Source organism: Rhinolophus sinicus, linkage group LG05, assembly GCF_036562045.2.
Source record: "Rhinolophus sinicus isolate RSC01 linkage group LG05, ASM3656204v1, whole genome shotgun sequence".
In the NCBI taxonomy this organism is placed as follows: domain Eukaryota; kingdom Metazoa; phylum Chordata; class Mammalia; order Chiroptera; family Rhinolophidae; genus Rhinolophus; species Rhinolophus sinicus.
The window spans coordinates 4,241,880-4,263,830 of NC_133755.1; positions in this window are offsets into that span (position 1 = coordinate 4,241,880).

Consider the following 21,951-nt stretch of genomic DNA (forward strand, 5'->3'; position numbering starts at 1 on the left):
CTCCCATCCACAGAGGTCAGTGGTGGGGCTGAAGGATTGAACATCATCATGTGGTCGGTATTTCTGGGGACCACCACCCCGTCCAGCACCTATCTCGTCCCACCTGCGCTCAGGAGTCATTCCTTAGCACACAAAGACAGTAAACGCAAGGGAGTTAGGAGCTCTGTGCCAAGAAGCAGATAAGACCAAGTATTTATTTTGTATTACACACAGCACCTCAGGCCCTAAAGCTTTGGTCTTGTCAGTGTTGAGGTGACACCAGTGGGAGGGTGGACAAGAGCATGAATGGGGGCCCAGCACGCAGAACCCCTGACTCCCCTAAAGGAGCCACGTCCCCTTGGGCAGGGCCCTTGCTTCCACTGACTGGCTTCCTCATATGCCAAGTGAGGAGCAGGATTGGACCATCACAAGAGCAACTGAATTCTGCTTTTCCAACGTCTCATGTGTTCAGGCAAAACACACTGTGTTATACCCCAACTTTCTTCAACCCTCACAACGACTCAGCTAGGAGGCTATAGCTGTCCTGAGTTACAAGATGAAGATAAAGGAGCCCAGAAAGGGTCAAGGTCCCCTGCTTACAGCAAGCAGGGCTCCAACTCTGCAAGCAAAGCCTCCGTTTCTGCCATTCACACAATTCGCTAATGAACTTTCCAAGCCAGCTACACAGTGTCACCTTGGACAAGAAGCAACTGACGAGCATTCACCTTCTTCCCCTGGGCCAACTCTCCACACTGCTTCCAGGTCAAATTCTGTCAAAGGTGAGCTCTTACTAACTACTGTGTTCCTCCAAAAATAAGACCTAGCCGGACCATCAGCTCTAATGCATCTTTTGGAGCAAAAATTAATAGAAGACCCGGTCTTGTTTTACTATAAGACTGGGTTTTATATGGTAATCTAATTTAATCTAATCTAATAATAATATAATATCATAAAATATCATATATCATATAATATAATACTGGGTATACTATAATACTGGATATAATATAATATAATATAATATAATATAATATAATATAATACCGGGTCTTCTATTAATTTTTGCTCCAAAGGACTCATTAGAGCTGATGGTCCGGCCAGGTCTTATTTTCTGGGAAACACGGTAGCTCTCCCAGAGTTTGTCCTCATTCACATTTTCTCATGAAACATTACATGCTACTGCAACTGAATAAATAACAGCAAGAGTTACTGTCACTCACCTTTTCCGTCGAGCAGAAGGGTATCCTGTGGCGTGTTGACTCCCAGTGGAAAGCAGGTTTTGCTGGAATGTGTGATGCTGCACCCTCCACGCAGCCATCCACCTCAGGACTGACCACCGGGGCTGCCTGGGCACCAGGTTCCACTCACAGAAGACTTCCAGCTCCTCTGGCCAACGCATATCTACACGCATGCAGCCTTTTGAGTTGCTGAGCCGCTGTCTGCTCCAGGCCCTGCAAACACCCACTTCATCAGGTCTTTCATCTGGCTGAGTTTTCAGAAGCGTTTCCTAATTCAAAATCCCGTGCAGGCCTTTTCTTCCCAACTAAACTCACTAAACTTCTAGCCTCAGGCCTCCCCCCTCACCAGGTTCTCCCACAGAAAGCCCAGTTCACTCCAAGGCCCCATTTCCCTCTCTTTGTTTGCTGGCACCTGGTCTTGGGTCTGTTTTACAAACGACAATGTTTCTGACTCTTAAGCTCTCTGCAAATGCTCAGACAGGGTGGGACAAAAGTAAAATATTTTTTACAGAATTTACGAGAACAGCTAGGTGTCACAGCACTGAGATTCCCCGTGCCTCCTTGAGCATTTCTATTCTGATCGAGGAGGGGACAGAGACTCTTACCACACCAGGAACCAACACTGGTTTGAACTAGAAGCTGGGCTAATGATTTGAAATCAAAGGATAGTGCAAATGTGCCAGTCCATCACCGCCCTAGCGACTGGTCATCAATCATCAACAGGAGTTTCCTGCCAATACCGCCCTCTCAGCCACTGTGGTTCCTAGGACGTAGGTGCCATCCATGTGGACATCCCACCCATGGTGAGCTGGCCTCCCGCGGCTCCCTGCGCCCCAGCCACCCATGGACACACCCACTTCCTCAGTGGGCCCCGGGTTCGGGCCTGGCTCACTTTCTTTTGGCCCAGGTATTAGAACCCATTCTTGTCTACACTAGCTGACATGAATCCCTGTAGCTCTGCTCAGGATGTGTTTATGCCACTAAATCAGTTCTTTTCCTCTGATCCTGAAAAGGACTTAAAGCAACTTCAAAAAGACACAGTCAAGTGAGGATAAGTTAATGAAACAATTAGAACATCAGAACTGAGGAAAGGGGAAGGAAGCAATGGCTTCACTTTCATATTTTGTCCTTGCTTTGTTTTGGCTTGAAGTCAAAGGTCGCTTACAAGAAATAATCGTTTCAAAAAACAAACGTAATTGGATTTAAATCGTCAAAAATGTGCCCATGATGCGATCCATTGTCACCTCTAAGATGCTGAGTATGAGCAATGGCTTCTCAAATGTCTTGCCAAGACAATTTTGTGCACTCCGATTGGTTGTTTCCTTCTTCCTCATGACGGGTGCCACATAAAATTAGGTGTGTGTGTGTGTGTGTGTGTGTGTGTGTGTGTGTGTGTGCTCTTTTCTTTTTCCCCTGACTTTCAGGAAGCTCAGAGCTAAATCACCTGCTTGTTCGCAGAAACTATACTAGTATCACTTAGCATGGAGTCCACCTTTACTGCATATGATGTCTGACGTAATTAAAGGACAAGTTTATTGCATAGAGAGAGTACGAAGAAAGCTTTGGGGAGCACATAACAAAATCATTGACCACTGTGACCTGCAAGGACATTGGATCATTTCACGGGATGTAAGGCTGGATGGAGCTGGCACCAGGGTTGGTTCCAGGTCTCAACAAACTTACCAAGCACCCAGGTCCTTTTCTTCCTGCTCTTCAATCCCAGTGGGGCCTGGAATAGCTCCTTTTAAGGTCACAGAAACTGTGGCTTCTAACATTATTATCTCCTCACAGACGAGCCTCTGAGTGAGAAGGAGGTGCTGGGGCCACAGAGCCTTCCCTATGTCTCCCCATGCTGTTTTCAGGGAGCAGAATCTTTCCCCAAAGTCCCCACGCACAGTTCTTCTTACACCCTATGGGCCCAAATCAGGTCACACCAGGAAAATCCCTGCAAAGGAGAAAGAGATAGCCCGTTCATTCCCTGAGCCCAGGAATCTTCCATACACAGGATGAAGAAACAGTAGTAATAATACAAATCATTAAAATGTGGATAGCACTGGTCATAAGCTAGAAGAAACCATACACACTTGCATTTATCAATTCATTTAGTTTTTTTAACAACTCTCTGGGGTTGTTCATCCCCCATTTAGAGGTCCATCAGGCACAGAAAGGTTAGACCCCCTGTTCAGGGTCACACAGCTGAGGAGGGGCTGAGCTGGAACCAGGCCGTCCGTGCTTCCGACCTGGGCGTCCAGCTTCTGTCCACCCTGCACTTTCCTAGAAATGCCAGTTCCTACAGTTTGTCCTTTGACAGGCGACGAATACACACAGTTTGAGATCGTAAGGACTGCAAAAGGATGCATGGTCTCCTTCAGTCACAGCAAGATGAGTTTCTAAAGCTGACTTACCTGAGTGTTACGCAATCCCCTGGCTGTATAAACAAGAAAACTCTAGAAGTGGAAGCAACTTGCATGCAACTAGTAAGCTGGCAGGGGTTCTGTCCACTAAGTAATCTGAATGTATTGAGCTAAGATTTTTTCTTCATCTTACGCCCTTTCCCCTTCACCCTGTTACCATCTGAGTAGATAAAGCACATGTGGCCAGATGCCTAAGCAGGTGGTTGTGTGCATGACACAGCGGGTGCCCCAGGAAGAAAACTCTGTGGCTCATTTGGTGCCATCAGCTCACACCCAGTCCACTAGGAGAATGAAAACCAACCCCCAACAAACCAACTGCATGAAAGCCCTGGATCTCCTCTGTGCTCGTCACAACTGCTCTGAGTCCCCACGTTTAACATGTAAAAGAGGATCCATATGCACCGTAACAGCTGTGACTAGGTGAGATGGTGTGTGTCCAGGCATTTCTTAATGCTAGAGTAAGTCACAAATTCATTTTTGTTATTTTTATAAAATTATTACATATACATTGAAATGTGCTCACACGCTCTGGACTGACAGCACCTCACCAGTGCTCATGGCAATGAAGGGAAGTCAGGGCGTCTACTCAGGGCCCTTCAGAGGACCCTGGGCTCACTGCTGTCGGGTGTGGTCCCACCCCATGGAGGTGATGCAGGAGAACCTGGGACGGGCCCCCAAGGTAAATGCAGGACGCTGCCCCTTCCATGGATGCTTCCCTTGGGAACAACTGAGCGCCTGGTTTCCACTGGATTATCTCACTAATTCCATGTAGAACCATCTTAATCTAACACCAACAGCAAAGCTCGCTGCAGGCAGGACGACAGCAGGAAAGATGCACGCACACCCAGTCTCGACACCAATGATAACCAGAGCTAAAATCCTGTGCCTGGCACTGCGACAGGCCTAGCTCTAAACGAGCTCTCCTTACAGAAGCGTGATGTGGACAAACCCTGCCCTGTGGCAGCTTCTCCTGACCACTGGCGTTCACTTCCAGTCCGTTTTTCGTTAGTTCATTCAAACAATTATTTTTACCTCCAGAGTGTAAAACGTCACTCAGATATGTGCCCTGACCATCTCTTTAGAAGATCAGAAAGCTTGTTGTGGTAGGAAAAGCTCCAGCACGTAGTCTGGAGATGACATTTCTGTTCTTGGTTCTGCCAGTGGCAGCACGGCCTTTGGTGGGGCAAGACCCTTCTCTGAGCCTTGAATCTTTCATGAGTAAAATACTGAGACATGATAAACCTTTTTATAAATCCCCGCGTTCCTCCCAGCCTGACTACCGACCTTCTCTGGGACTAGCCCCTGAGAAGAGAGGTTTGGATTTTGGCCCCATGAAAGAAATCCTAGTGTAGGGACGAGGGTGCTGAGGAAAAGCAGAATCTTCTGCCGCTGCTGCTACTGCTGCTGGTGACAATGAAGACATTCCTACTTCATATGCCAAACAGGCTCGTCACAGATAAGTGTGGTGTGAGCCAGCATCTCCGCAGACTTCTGGCTCCTGTCCATCAGGCTCAGAGAGAACTCAGAGACTAGGGAGAAAAACTCCTGACTCCAAATCAGATCCTGCTGCTACCCCGGCAAGATCTCGTCCAAAGGCGAGAGAGTAATCGGGGGACGCTGGGGGCGCTGGGATTTCTCACCATCAGGAAGGACACAATTTCCACTTTCTCCCCAGCCCTGGAGTCAGCAAACCTTCAGTGAAGTCACTGCTGTCTGTTATCCAAGTATTTCCTTATCTGTAGGCATCAGTTACATCACACTTGGACCCATTGGTATGTGCATGAATGCACATGCGTGCACACACGCACACACACACACACACACACACACACACACACACAATCATTGAGAAATGCCAGCTGTTGCTTCTGAACTTGTTGATGACACACCAAACCCCTTATAATGCACACTCTGCCTCATGCATTGGCGCACGCCGGTACTTACAAAAAGAAAACCTAATCTGTACCTTTTTCGTGAGCTCAATCTTTCACTAACACTAAATAAATACATACATACAACAAAGAACCTGGGTGGTAGGGATTTTCACTATAACTGTTCAAAACCATCCCAGAGTTCAATTGCACTATATTTACCAGTCGAAAGAAGAGTTCTAAATAGTGGTGGACTTATATTGAAAGCATTTGACTTTTAAAATCTATTTATAGATCTAACTGTACAGGCCAGTGATGTCAAAGCATAATAAAGCATAAGCTCACCCTTGAACACGGTACCTTCATGCTGCTAAAACTTAAATGCTAGATCTGGTCAACCTACTAGACTCCTGCCACCAGTTTCTAAACTGGAACTTGGTAGGTGGCTAACCCAAGCATAAATCTGATTGTTGGTCTCTGATAAAGGTGTCACATGTCTCTTTAAGGCCACAAGTGCATCTTTGCTCTGAAACGGCAGGCAGACACCTTGGTTGTTGTGCTGTTCAATGCTTTAGGTGGCATTCTTCTGCGAGAACCTGTACCACGCTGTCCTAACAGACATTCTGAAGAGCCAAAGGACCTCCGTGAGCTGGGCCTTGCTCCAGGCAGAGCGTGCAGAGGGCATTGTGTTCGGGTTGGGTTGGGTGTGGAAGGAGCATAATGGGAATGTTACATGGCAAGGTCATAACAAGGGCAGCTTAGCTGACACTTACGAATGCGCTTTGTCACTGTGCTTCTCACTTTACCTTCAAAACAAGCTGCTAAGGTAGAGGATGGTAAAGCTTGCAAACCAAAGTGCTCTCCCTGACACGTGCCCAGAAGCTGTGGAGTGGGCTTGCTCGTGACACCTTGGTGTCTGCAGCTCACGCCGTGCATATATCATGTGTCAGCCAGGCCCGCGTGCCTGCTGCCTTCTCCAGCTACAAGGCCTGTGGCCCCCTTCTCCACTGTCCTTCAGACGCCAATCAGACACACGCTTTTCCACTCACGCCTGGGATGAACTCAGGCAAACTTAGGTGTGCCCTCATTTCTGTCCCCACAACATCTTACAGGAACTTGATTGTTTGTCTGACACATAAGGCGGGTAGATGAGAGTGCTACAAAGATAAGGTCAGGTAAGGAAAGGCTTTCTGCACCGTGTAAGGAATTTATTGTGTAGTTATCATGGACAGAATGTTTGTGCCCCCCCTGCCCCCAAGATTCACATGTTGAAACCCTACCCCCCAGTATTTGGGAGGCCTTTGGGAGGTGAGTTTAGATGAGGTCGTGAGGATGGGGCCCCAATGATGGGATTAGTGTTCTTATAACATGAAGAAGGGACAATAGAGTGAGTATACTCTCTCTGCCATGTGAGGACACAACAAGAACGTGCCATCTGCAAGCTTGGAAGAGGCCTCTCACCAGGAACTAAATCTACTGGCACCTTGATCTTGAACTTCCATCCTCCAGAACTGTGAGAGATTAATGTCTATTGTTTAGGCCCCCAGTCAATGGTATTTTGTTATGGCAGCCTGAGCTGACTGATAGTGAGTACAGTAGATGCGTTTTAAATCAGATACTCTTATCTTTATGATAAGACTATACTGACAGACACATATTCCTAATTTTAGAAGAGAAAACTGCACTTTTTAAGTCTATTCATTTATATAATTTCAGGCATCAACAAATGTTTTCTGCAAAGAACCAGAAAGTAAATATTTTAGGCTTACCAGGAGAGATACAGTTTCTGTCTCCTGGGCTATAGGCCTTGGTTTGCCGACCTCAATAGAATAACTTTTCCAAAAGAAACCTATAATTTCTCAAAGACTTGCTGGGTGGACAACCGAATGGTTGGTTTTCACAGAAAATTTATTTAGGCATCACTTTATTATAAATATAATGAATTAGGTACACGTGTGGATGAGTTCTTTGTTACACTTTGTTATAGCACCCCTGTGCAGGAAATACACTAAAATGTGATCATTGCTTAAAGAAAAAGAGAACAAAAGGTCTCTGACATGTCAGGGGAGTCTCAACTCCGGAGGGGCTCCCCCTAATCCAACAGAAGTCACTAACCCATTATCAGCGACCCACAGTAGTTTCATTTTATAAAAAGAAACAAGAGAACGGAAAAGTTCCCACTTGGGAAACGTTGCAGCCACAAGAATTTAGTCGCTTTTTTCTCTGTTACCCTATGTAAGGATTGCTGTTGGACCAGCTTCAAAAACGTCTCTTCTCACATGAGGATGTCAGCACCCCCACCCCGCCCGGCCCCACCCCACCCCACACAGCCACCCTATATTTTCAGCAACTTTGGAGGTTGTTTTTCTGGACTTGGGTCAAAGAATAATTTTCTCAACTATATTTATAACATGTATATCCAGAAAGAGGGGACTAGTTTTTATTTCCTACTTGAAGGCATTTTTAGCTTTACTGACCTATGTATTCCCCCCCACAACTTACGAGGGGGCCACTCTTCCCCCAAATTTACAGATAGTGAGTTTGAACCTCAGAGATCTCCATGGCCCCACATTTGTTGTGACGGCTGAGCACCCAAGTCACACCTTCCAACCTCTGCATCCTTTTCAGCACATCAGATTCTTTCTGTCCAATACCTTACACATTTATCGAAGCTCTTCTCTCCAACTCAATGCTGCCCCTCAACTCTAACCAGCGGCATCAAGAGTCGTCGGCTTTCTCATTGGCATCGACTCCTCAGGCAGAAGTTCCTGCCTTGCCACCGCCTAAGCCAAAGCACCCTGAGCATGAGCAGGTCCCTGAGGGGAGCAGGGAGGTCAGTCCTCCAGTGGCTGTCCTGCTAAATGCACAGTCAGAGCGAGGACACCGAGGGCGGTGAAGGCTGGGGGTGAGACAGGGACAAAAGGCAGCACAAACCACCTATGTCAACAGAGCAGGGCGCCAGGCGATGGAGCCTGGGGCTGATGGAGCTGTGATGCAGGCCTGCCCACAGAGCCGCCAAGTCTAGACTCCAGATGTGCGCTCACTGTCACCCGGCCAAGTCGGATCCAGCGGGTAAATATTCCTACCAGATGACAGCGGGCTCCGTTACAGCCGTGATGACAAAGGACAGAAATAGGAAGAGAGTAAACACTGGGCACTGCTGCTCCCAGGGGGAGGTAAACACACACTCACACACACACACACACACACGTGCATACTCACTAACACTCACACTTGTACACTGCCAAACTCTCACAGACACACAGGCACATACACACACACGTACACACGCTCTGCACGTTCTTCTTCAAGACGGCTATTATGTCAATGGATCGTAGATTTCCTTATATTTTCTTGCTATGTTGAAATAGTTCCAAGATGAACTGAAGACTATTTAAGTCAATTAGACATTTAAAATGAGTCACAGTCGTATGCACACAAAAGACACAGGCAATTTACTTTCTGATTTTTAACCTTTAGAGAGGTTGAGAGCAGAGAAAAAGAAAGCTAGTTAAAAAAAAAAAAAAATTGGAATGCAGGTCCATGAAGTATCAATTTACTTGGAGAGATGTGAGTTTTTGTTTTTTTTAGAGCATCAGCATAGCCCTGCATAATAAAAATCTAAAAATAGTTCTGCCCTCCAGATTTCCTCAGCCCAAATGCTTGCCGCCATCTCCCACACCCTCTGCGTCACCTCCACCACAGCTAGTCCCAATGATGTCACATGATGATTTCAAAAATGTGACTTTTACGTCTGCCTCAAGCAATTGGATGGAAAGGACGTAGGTTTCCAGGAATTCCAGAGTTGTAATATCTCTTTGCTTAAAATATATTGGCACCTGGTAGGAGGTAAGGTTTCACTTCCTTGTGAAATTACAGCTCCATATGTCAGAGATAGCAGTTGAAAATGAATGAAATGCTAGAATTTTTTATGAACTTCCCCACTCAATCCACAGTACCAGGGAGCACTGCGGTAATATTACGGTCACTTTTACTTTACCTCTTGAGAGGACAGTGTTTTATTTGAGGGGTGGGGGCTTTAGGTAAGCCCCTTTCCATTAAAAGGCACAACCAGGGGAGGAAATTTCCACTATCATTCAATTATTATTTCCCAGACACTTTGCTTGTTGAATCCCCCGTAATCTGCCCAGCTGTCCTAAGAGGTTAAATATTTTATAGAAGAAATGATTTCCAGAGAGCCACAGAGATAGTCTGTGACAGTGTCAGGATTTTAACCCATCCTGACTGATTCCAGATGAGAAGTCAATGTATCCCAGGGAAAGGGCTGGAGTGGAATGAGGGGGTCAGTGACGCTGGCACCACCCCATGGCCTAACTAAGGTGCATTCTGTTTTATTTCAAAAACTCTGTTGTACAATTTGGTGAGTCCATAATTCAGTGTAACGTCTTTCTCTTCAGTCACGTTTAGATCAAAATTAAAATTTGCCTCCCAAATTTCCTAGAATGAAAAATTCATAATACGTAGAATTTCAGCTAAAAACAAATAAAGCAAACAATGTCTAAAAGATTCAGTATAGATGCTCTGATCGTGGCTGACCAAATGTTAGACTTACACTCAACAAAAGCACCTAAATTAAATATGTGTCAATGGATTTGAATTTTTACATTGTTTCAGGGTCATAATAATAGAATCTCAATTACCGTTATATCACATTTAGTCTCTGAAAGTCAATTCTCTAAACTGTATTATTTGATATTACATAACTGCATGTTATAACTTACAGCATAACTTGTATCATAGTACTTATTACTATTAAAATTTCCTGTTATTTGGATACATATAGAAATGCAGTGCATGCCACCCACTTTGTATTTATTTATGAAACAGAAAGTCTGAGTCGTCCAAACAGGTGACAAAGAAATAGATCTGTCTGTGGGTGGTTCTGTCCTTGGTCTTTTTCTCTCTGCTTTCTCATCATCAGAGATCCCATTTGCGCTCATAATTTCAGCCACCTCTGCGATGGATGAAACAGTCATGACTATACCTTTGGCTCTCCGTATGGAGAGTTCCCCCCAATATGTCACAGCCCCCTGCCCTCTCCCTGCCACTGCCTCCTCTCTCAGTCACTGAAACATTGGAGCCCTGGCTGACTCACTCTTCTCAGTTTCCAAACCCCATGTCCTGCCTCTCTTCTGTCACCTGCCATCTCCCTATGCCAGTGTTCTCACTCTGGGCTGCCCTGTCGGCTTGGTTTTGCCTGCACAGGAGCTTGGTTCTTGCTGGTCCCTCTACATGCAATGCCCTTCCATACACTTCCGCCGAGGTAATTACTGCTCTGAGAACACTTTTACTGTGCTCTCTGGCTAGGTGGAAGATCACTGTTATCCTCTCGCAGTGCAATGGAGGGTCTCCTCAGCTAGCTCAGGTTCAGTGTCACACATATTGCGGTGTTATTTGGCTGATATCTGTCTCCCTCACCACATCATAAGTTTCACGAGGACAGGACGTCATCTGAGCTTGCTCACTGTGGTAGCCACAACTTTGAGCACACACCTTAACACACAATTAATGCTCCATAAATGTTTGTGGAAGGAAGGAAGGGAGAGGCAGAGGCACAGGAACGAGGTGTATTAGTTTCTATTGTGCGTAACAGATTTCCACACACATGGTGCCTTCCGACAACACAGTTTCGTCATCTCACAGTTTCCTCTGGAGTCTGGCACTTTTTCGTTGGTCCCCAGCTCGATGTCACAGGACTCAAACCAAGGGTCAGCCAGCTTTATCCTTATGTGGAGGCTGGCTAGGGAAAGCTCTGCTTCCCCGCAAGCTGTCAGTGTGGGGGACAGAGCTCCCAGAGGCCCTGTCACGTCCTGGCAGGTGAACCCAGCTACAGGCCCTCAGAGGTCTCCCATCTCTCTGACTCGAGGAAGGGCTACTTCCAGGTCCTTTAAAGGGATGACTTGATGAAGGCCCACCTGAATTATCTCCATTTTCACTAACTCAGAGTCACCTGCCCTGGAATCTAATCCCAGGAGTGAGATTCACTCATCCTCACCGGTTTTGGGTTCTGCCTGAGGCAAGGGGCGGGCATTGTATGAGCGTGCAGGGGCCTTGGGGTCACTCTGCTGACCATGGGAGGGTGCAGTGACAACCAGCAGAAAGGCAGTGTCACTCTCCCAGGTAGGATGTTGGTTCAAATATCAGACTTAGGACCCACGGAGGTCTGCCATGTGCTGGCTGGGTGATGGTGGCACGTCAATGAACCTTTCCAAGTCTGAGTTTCCCAGTAGCTAAGATTGTAATAACAGTGATACCTACTTCAAGAGTCGCTGTGAAAAACTAAGTGACTTACAGCACACCCACCCCTGGGACTTAGAAAGTGTTTGCTGCGAGATGACTCTGGCTCCTATGGTGCTCCAGTGAGCTGGGCTTCTGGGAACGACACAGAATTTGAAACACAGATCTTTCCCAGAATACGTAGAACATATGGTCTCCAAAATTAGAGATGCACCATCCAATAAGCAGAATATTTCTGGGGGGAAAAAATCGCCTAGGAAACAAGAAGCTAAGGGGACCACTTTTTTTTGACATACAAATCAAACTCAGTCCAAGGAGCTACCTATTTTATTAAGAGAAGTCCCTGCTTTCCGTAATAAAAGAGTTTCAAGCCTTATTTGAGAGAGAATTACGTAATTTTTTTAAGTTCTGAGTAATATACACTGCAGGCATGACCAAACTAAACGAGACTTTGATCTGACTGCCTATTTCTATTTTGTTTTACACCAAATATCTTCTCCTAAATTGAAGTTAACAACATTTCCCATTTAAAATGCCCCCGACGTCCCACCACAGTTACTTCTGATGTTTCAAACTCCCATTCTTGCTGATGCGGACTTTCTTTTCAATCTAATTTATTTGGATTCTGTTTTCTCCATTACAATGTGGGAGCTTCCCGCAGAGCTGATGAGATCATTTCCTGCTGACTCAGCACATTGCCACCGGAAAGGCTGTAATTAAGACTGATTACAGTTGGAGATAATACAAAGCCTCAGGAAATGTCACAGAGACCCAGAGAATCTGAAAGAAAAATTACCTTGCAGCACCGTTGGCTTTTATCCTGTGATAGCACTCACACTTGCCCCCCCCCACCCCCATCTGCTGCTCTCCTCCCTTCCTTGTGGGGGACCCCGCTGGGAGCGCATGTGTGCCCTGGAGGTGCTCTGTCCATGGTGGTGCTTTGATGAAGGCGGAAATCACTAGGAGGCAGCAGCCTTGGCTCTGACCTCTGGCATCAGCACCACTGGCCGGGATTTGTCCCTTTACCAAGATGGGCTTTCGCTTCTGCACCTTCACTAGGGGCAGTCCACTGTGTGCCTTACTCACCTCCCATCACTGTTGCTCATGTGACCAGATGTCGGAGGGAACTTTCTCTGCATTTGAAATCTGGTTAAAATCAGCCTCAACTCGGAGTCTGGAGGGAGCTCAGAGCCCTGATTTCTGAGTCCCACCTACTCGATGCTTCTGCACAGGATGCCCTGGCCTCAGGCGTTCTATTCAGCCTGCCTCAGTCAATCCCATCACCCTTGTGCTCCGGATTAGCAGTTTTACTAAAGATCTGGGGGCTATAGGACTAGCACATTCTATACAGCATGGTCTCTGCCATCAGGTTAATGGCACCCCTTCCTCTAAGCCTTCCTCCCACAGGGTCTCCTGCAGCAGGCAGCCCCCGTGAGAGTGTCCTTAGACAGTCAGATCCAGCGAGTTATTAAGGCCTTTGGGAGCTCTGCCATGATTATAAATCAATTAATACATGTCAGGTATAATTAGTATTATTTGAAGCATCATGAGGCATGGAAACTTTTGCAAGGACAACTAAATGGAGTCAGCAGAAAATCTCTTTGATCGTCACCCTCGAGGAAGAAATAAAATCTTTACATTCAATGCGCATCTATTGATTAAAGACATCACACTTTTTAAGTATGCTCCTTAAACAAGCAAACCCTGCAGCTATAACCCCACATATGAGAGGCCCGCATGGGAAAGGATAGTTGGGTTAATGGTGACACAACTTCACTGAAAAATAAAATCAACATCAAACTAAAATACTTCTGCACAGCTACACAAGTAATCAGCAAAATAAAAAGATGACCAACAGAATGGGAGAAAATATTTGCAAACCATTTATCTGATAAGGATTTAATATCCAAAATACATAAGGAATGCATACAACTCAATAGAAAAAAAAAAAAAAAAAAAAATCTGACAAAAAAATGGGCGAAGGACTTGAATAGACATTGTTCAAAGAAGATGGCCAATAGGTACATGAAATCTGTTCAAAATCACTAATCTTTGGGGAAATGCAAGTCAAAACTAAAATAAGATATTATCTCACATTTGTTAGGATGGCTATCAACAAAAAGACAAGAGATAAGTGTTGGTGAGGGTGTGGAGGAAGGGAACCCTCGTGCACTGTTGGTGGGAATGTAACTTGGTGCAGCCACTACGGAAAACAGTATGGAGGTTCCTCAAAAAATTAAAACTCAAACTACCATATGATCCAGCAATCCTACTTCTGAGTATTTATCTGAAGGAAATTAAATCACTATCTTGAAGAAATATCAACTTCCTGTTCATTTCAGCACTATTCACAATAGCCAAGACATGGAAACAACTTCAGTGTCCACCAATGGATAAATGGACAAAGAAGACATGGTGTGTGTGTGTGTGTGTGTGTGTGTGTGTGTGTGTGTGTGTGTGTTTGTGTGTGTATGTGTACACACAAACAATGCAATATAATTCAGCCATAAAGAAGAAAAAAATCTTGTCTTTTCCGACAACATAGATGGGCATTATGAGGGCATTATGCTAAGTGAAATAAGTTAGAAACACAAATAGTGTATGTTTTCACTTATGTGTAGACTCTAAAAAAAGCCAAACTCATAGAAATGGAGAGTAGAATGGTGGTTAATGGGGCTGGGGGCAGTAGGGATGGGGAGACATTGATCAAAGAGTACAAAAGTCCAGCTATAGGATTAGTCAGTTCTGGGGATATAAAGTACAGCATGGTAACTATAGTTAACAGCACTGTTCTGTATAATGGAAAGTTGCTAAGAGAGTAGATCTTAAATGTTATCATTACACACACACACACCCCAACGGTATGTGAAGGATGGATGTGTTAACTAACCTTATTGTGGTCATTATTTCACAGTAAATCATTAATGAGCTAAGCATCCATATCAAATAATATCCTATACAAAATTTAGAGAAAATATTTTTTTTAAAAATGCAGGAATCAATGACATTTTTTAAATGGCACACAACAGTAGAGAAGGTCAAAATTCCCAAAGTTGATTCTGGGGAGAAAACTAAAAAGATTGATAAATGTGTGGCAACATTACTCAAGAAAGGAGAAAAGGGAGAAGAACAGAATACCATCCAAAGGAGGGGTATTTATCACTTTATGCCAATATCAAAAAGTTAAATGAAAGGAGAAAACTCCTAGAAAAAACAACATATCAGAATTGACTCAATTAATGTAAATGAATCAATAGAGAAAATTTTTTTTCAGAGAATATTCCAGGCTCAGATGACTTCAACGAATGGCAAACCCAATCATTCTTTTCTAAAATGTTTCAGAAAATAGGAAGGAAAAAAAAGTACTATCCACAAATAAGAGTTCAGAAGAACCTTAATAACCAAACTCAATTAGGTCTGAAAAACAAAGGAAAATTATAGAACAATCTGATATTTAAACATAAATGCAGCCATCCCTAAAAATATATTAATATTCTAAATGTAGCAATAGCAATATGTAAAGGAATTGATACATTATGACCAAGCTAGGTTTATATCTGGAATTCAAGATTGGTTCAGCATTAGAAATTCCATCAGTGTAATTCACCACTTAAACAGATTAATGGAGAAACCCCATAGGATCTTAATGAATGGATAAAACAAATTTGATGAAATTTAATAATCAGTCATGATGAAAAATTACTGTAAACAAAGGGGAGTTTGAAAGGAACTTCCTTAATCTAATAATAAACATGAGTCCAAATACTACAGAAACCAGGAGAAGGCCCAAGAAGGAGGATCAGGTAAACGTTATGCCTGCTACCTCCCAGGATCACATCAAAATCACAACTAAATTATAGAACAACCAACCTCAAGAATCATCTGAAGACTGGCTGAACAGAACCCCTATAACCATAGATATAAGAGGCTACATGAAGACGGGCAGGAGGGGTGAAGACACGAAACGGGCTGACCCCAAGCCCACAGGTAGTGGTTGAACACTGGGAGACATACCCAGGTGGCAGAGATCCCCCACACCAGGCTCCCCAGCCCAGGGATCCTGTGCCAGGAAGAGGAATCCTCACAACATCTAGCAGTGAAAATCAGTGAGGTTTCTGTCTGTCTGGACCAGTGACATGGAAGATGGCTGGAAACCCAGACATCATCCTCTCAGGGTCCGCACACAGACTCACTCACTTGCAAACACTCACTTGGGCTCCAGTGGAGGGGCAGTAACTCAGGAGGTGCCAGAGACATAGGGGAAAGACTGAGCTGTGTGGCTTCCAGACAAGGGCTGGAGGGACAACCTCCATTGTCCGAGTGTGGAGCCTGCCTCACATATAGCCTATAGCATGCACCACCTTTTCTATGTTGAACCTTCCCCCAAGGGCCAACTCTGAGAGTGTATCAGTCTGGTAAAATCCACACATGTGCACCACATTGGAGACACCCTGGGTCCCTGCCCCACCCAGCTATTGCTCAGCTCCTGGGCAGCTGGCCCTGCCCCATGAGCTGCAGAAGCGTTTTACAGCAGTGGAAGGCCCATGGTGGCCTGAGGAACTTTTGTGCAGCCTCTCTTGGACACCTCTCAGGGATCTGCAGGCTGAGTCGAGCAGTGGCTGGCTGCAGAGTTCTCAGGGCACAGGGCCAGCAGTGATGCAAGAACTGAACAGGCATTAACTTTGTAAAAACTACCAGCCATGCTCCGTGGCTCGCTGGGACTCAACCCTGTCCAGCTAGTGCTGCATCACCAGGTACACTCTCAACACAGGGTCAACCAGCCCAGCCTATGGACCAAAGGAGGCTCTTTCAATGGCTGAACCTTACAGGCGACCAGCAGTTGTCAGCAAGCCTAGGGGAGCCTTGGCCTTTTGCTAAGCTGCCCCAGGCTGAATACTGGTGGTAGCATGCCTCAGTTCACAGCAAGACCACATCACCTGCCTCTAGGTCCAGCAGAGGCAGCAACCAACCACATATAGCATTGTGGCTCCCACGAGGTAGCCCCAGACTTGCCACAGGCAAAACTGAAATTAGCCTGCACAGAAGCCCCTCCCAAGAGGCACCAGAAATAACACACCCAGAGGCCAGCTTCAGACCACATTAGAGCACTACCAAGTTATCCCCACAAGCAGCGAAAAGGGGGTCTCAACAGGCACAAGAGCCTGCTGGGGTGAATGCCACTCCGAAGGGTCAGCCCCCACACAGCAGCTCATACACTGTGGGCATAGCCAAGCCTCACAACCAGTCAGCGTGGGAGCCGATCCCACCCACTGACATGCCAAAAGCAATCAAGGCTCAACTACAACGGGAGAATATACACAACACATACAAGGGGTATTCCTGGAACACACACACAGGAGATTAAGGAGACTGCACCACTGGCCCACACAGGACACCTACTACAGAAGGCCACCCAACAAAGACTGAGAGACACAGATGATCTGCCTGATATATAGACGCAAACACAGAAGCAGCCAGAATGAGGAAATAAAGAAATATGTTCCAAATAAAAGAACAGGAGAAGCCTCCAGAAAAAGAACTAAATGAAATGGAGGCAACCAACCTACGAGAGACAGAGTTTAAAACACTGGTTATAATAATGGTTAAATGACTTAGTGAGAACTTCAACAAAGAGATAGCAAGCATAAAGAAGGACCTAGAAATCATAAAAAAGAACCAGTCAAAAATAAAAAATACAGTACCTGAAATGAAGTACACACTAGAAGGAATCAACAGCAGATGAGATGAAGCAGACAACTGAAACAGCAATTTAGAAGATAAGGTAGCAGAAAACACCCAATCGGAACAACAACTAAAGAAAAAAACAAAGACCATTTAAGGGACCTCTGGGACAAAACCAAGCATAAGAACATTCACATCATAGGGGTACCAGAAAAAGAAGAGAGGGAACAAGGGAGCGAGAACCTATTTGAAGAAATAATCATTGAAAACTTCCCTAACCTGGTGAAGGCAATAGACACACAAGCCCAGGAAGTACAGAGAGTCCCAAACAAGAGGCATCGAAAAAGGCCCACACCTAGACATATCATAATTAAAATGGTAACTGTTAAAGACAAAGAGAGAATCCTAAAAGCAGCAAGAAAAAGACAACTAGCTACTTACAAGGGATCTCCCATAAGACTATCAGCTGATTCTCAACAGAAAATTTGCAGTTCAGAAGGGAGTTGCAGGAAATAGTCAATGGGATGAAAAGCAAGGACCTACAACTAAGATTACTCTACCCAGCAAGTCTGTCATTTAAAATTGAAGGAGAGCTAAAGAGCTTCCAACACAAGGAAAAGCTAAAGGAATTCATTACCACCAAGCCACTATTACAAGAAATGTTAAAAGGACTTCTTTAAGAAGATGGGTGGAGGGTGGAGGGTGGGGAGACAAACAAATGACAAAAAATATGAATAATAAAATGGCAATAACTATGCACCAATCAATAATCACTTTAAATGTAAATGCATTAAATGCTCCAATCAAAAGATATAAGGTAGCTGAATGGATAAGAAAACAAGATCCATGCTTATGCTGTCTACAGAAGACCCACCTCAGATCAAAAGGCACCTATAGACTAAAAGGAAAGGGATGGAAAAAGATATTTCACACAAATGGAAATGAGAAAAAAACTGGGGTAGCAACACATATCAAAAAAGAAAAAATGACTTTAAAATGAAGACTATAATAAGAGACAAAGAAGAACATTACATAATGTTAAAGGGATCAATCCAACAAAAGAGCATGACCCTAGCAAACATCTATGCACCCAACATAGGAGCACCCAAATATATAAAACAAATATTGACCAACATAAAGGCAGAGATTGACAGTAATACAATCATAGTAGGGGATTTTAACACCCCACTGACACCAATGGGCAAATCTCCCAGACAGAAAATCAACAAGGAAACAGCAGTCTTAAATGACACATTAGACCAGATGGATTTAATTGACATTTTTAGAGCATTTTACCCCAAAGCAGCAGAATATACATTCTTTTCAAGTGCACATGGAACATTTTCTAAGACAGACCACATGCTAGGCCACAAAACAAGTCTCAACAAATTTAAGAAGACTGAAATCATATCAAGCATTTTCTCTGACCACAGTGCTATGAAACTAGATCTCAATTACAAGGGGGAAAAAAAAACCTGAAAAACACAAACACAGGGATGGAGGCCAAATAACATGCTGCTAAATAATGAATGTGTCAACAAGAAGATCAAGGAAGAAATCAAAAGATGCCTTGAGACAAGCGAAAATGAAAACACAATGACTTGAAATCTACGGGACACAGAGAAAGCAGTCCTAAAAGGGAAATTCATAGCAATGTAGGCCGACCTCAAGATACAAGAAAAATCTCAAATAAATAGTCGAACTTTACACCTAAGGGAACTGGAAAAAGAACAGTAAACAAAGCCCATAGTGAGTACAAGGAAGGAAATGATGAAGATCAGAGTGGAAATAAACGAAACAGAGGCTAAAAAGGCAACACAAAAGATCAATGAAACCACGAGCTGAGGTTTTGAAAAGATAAGTAAAATTGACACACCTTTAACCAGACTCATCAAGGAAAAAAGAGGGAGAACCCAAATAAAATTAGAAGCGAAAGAGGAGAAGTGTCAGTGGAGATGACAGAAATAAAAAAAAAAACACTTAAAGAAAATACTATGAGCAAGTATAAACCAACAAACTGGACAATCTTGAAGAAATGGACGAACTCCTAGATGCATACAATCTTCCAAGGCTGAATCAAAAAGAAACAGAAAATCTGAACTGACCAGGTACTACTAATGAAATTGAATCAGTAATCAACAAGCTCCCAACAAACAACAGTCCTGGACCAGACGGCTTCACAGGTGGGTGAATTTTAACAAACATTCAAAATAGAATTAATACCTATTCTTCTCAAACTATTCCAAAAAATTCAAGAGGAGGGAAGGCTCTTAAACTCATTTTATGAGGCCACCATTACCCTGATTCCAAAACCAGACAAAACATTACAAAATAACAAAACTATAGGCCAATATCCCTAATGAATATAGATGCGAAAATCCTCAACAAAATATTAGCAAACAGAATTCAGCAATATATTTAAAAGATCATACACCATGATCAAGTGGGCTTCATTCCTGATATGCAAGGTTGGTTCAATATTTGCAAATCAATTAACATGATACACCACATAAACAGTGAAAAATAAAAATCATATGGTTATATTAATAGATGCAGAAAAAGCACTTGACAAAATCCAGCATCCATTTATGATAAAAGCTCTCAGCAAAGTGGGAATAGAGGGAACATATCTCAACACGATAAAGGCCATTATGAGAAACCCACAGCTAACATCATACTCAATGGGAAAAAGCTAAAAGCGTTCTCCTTAAGATCAGGAACAAGGCAAAGTTGCCCACTTTCACAACTTTTATTTAACATAGTACTGGAAGTCCTAGCAACAGCAATTAGAAAAGAAAAAGAAATAAAATGCATCCAAATTGGAACGGAAGAAGTAAAACTGTCAGTATTTGCAGATGACACCATACAGAGAGAACCCCAAAGATTCCACCAAAAAACTATGAGAACTGACAAATGAATTTAGTAAAGTAGCAGGATACAAAATTAATATTCAGAAACTGCTTGCATTTTTATACAGCAATAACAAACTATCAGAAAGCGAAATTAAGGAAACAATCAACATTTACAATTGCATCCAAAAAAAAAAAAAAAAAACTCCTAGGAATAAATTTAACCAAGGAAGTGACAGACCTGTACTCAAAAATTATAAGAAATTGAAAATTGAACAAAGAAATTAAAGACAATACAAATAAATGGAAACATATACTATGCTCATGGGTAGAAAGAATTAATACAGTTAAAATGTTCATACTACCCAAAGCAATCTATAGATTCAATGCAATTCCCATTAAAATACCAATAGCAGTTTTCACAGAACTAGAACAAATAATCCTAAAATTGATATAGAACCATAAAAGACCCTGAATAGCCACAGCAATCCTGAGAAAAAGAACTAAGCTATAGGTGTCACACTTCCTAATATCAAACTAGAGTGATCAAAAGAGCATGAGATTGGCATAAAACAGACACATAGATCAATGGAACAGAATAGAGGGCCCAGAAATAAATTCATGCTTATATGGTCATTTAATCTATGACAAAAAAAGCAAGAATTTACATTGGGGTAAAGACAGTCTATTCAATAAATGGTGCTGGGAAAAAGGAGCAGATACATGAAAAAACAAAAACAAAAAACAAAATGAAACTGGACCACCTTCTTACACCATATACAAGAATAAACTCAAGATGGATTAAAGACTTAAATGTAAGACCCAAAACTATAAAACTCCTAGAATAAAATATAGGAAGAAAATATTACCTTTAGTAATATTTTTCCTGCTCTTCCTCCTTAGGCAAGGGAAACAAAAGAAAAAAAAAAATCAACAAATGGGACTACACCAAACTAAAAAGTTTTTGCATAGCATGGAAACCATCAAGAAAATGAAAAGACATCCTATTGAATGGGAGAAGATATTTGCCAATGATATATCTGGTAAGGGGTTAACATTCAAACTTTATTTAAAAAAATAAAAAACAACAACTCATATAACTCAACACCAAAATAACAAACAATGCAATTAAAAAATTAGCAGAGGACCTAAATAGACATTTTTCCAAAGCGGACATACAGATGGCCAACAGACATAGGAAAAGATGCTCAACATCACTAATCATCGGAGAAATGCAAATAAAAACCACAATGAGATATCGCCTCACTCCTGTCAGAATGGCCATTATCAATAAATCAACAGACAAGTGTTGATGTGGAGAAAAGGGAACTCTGATGCATTGTTGGTGGTACTGCAAATTGGTGCAGCCACTATGGAAAGCAGTATGGAGGTTCCTCAAAAAAATTAAAAATAAAACTACCTTATGACCCAGTAATTCCACTCCTGGGTCCAAAACACTAATTTGAAAAGATATGTGCACCCCTATGTTTACTGAAGCACTGTTCACAATAGCCAAGATATGGAAACAACAGAAATGTCCATCAATAGACGATTGGATAAAGAAATTGTGGTTGTATTAAAAAGAATGAAATCTTGCCATTTGCAACAACGTGGATGGACCTAGAGAGTGTTATGCTAAGTGAAATAAGTCAGACTGAGA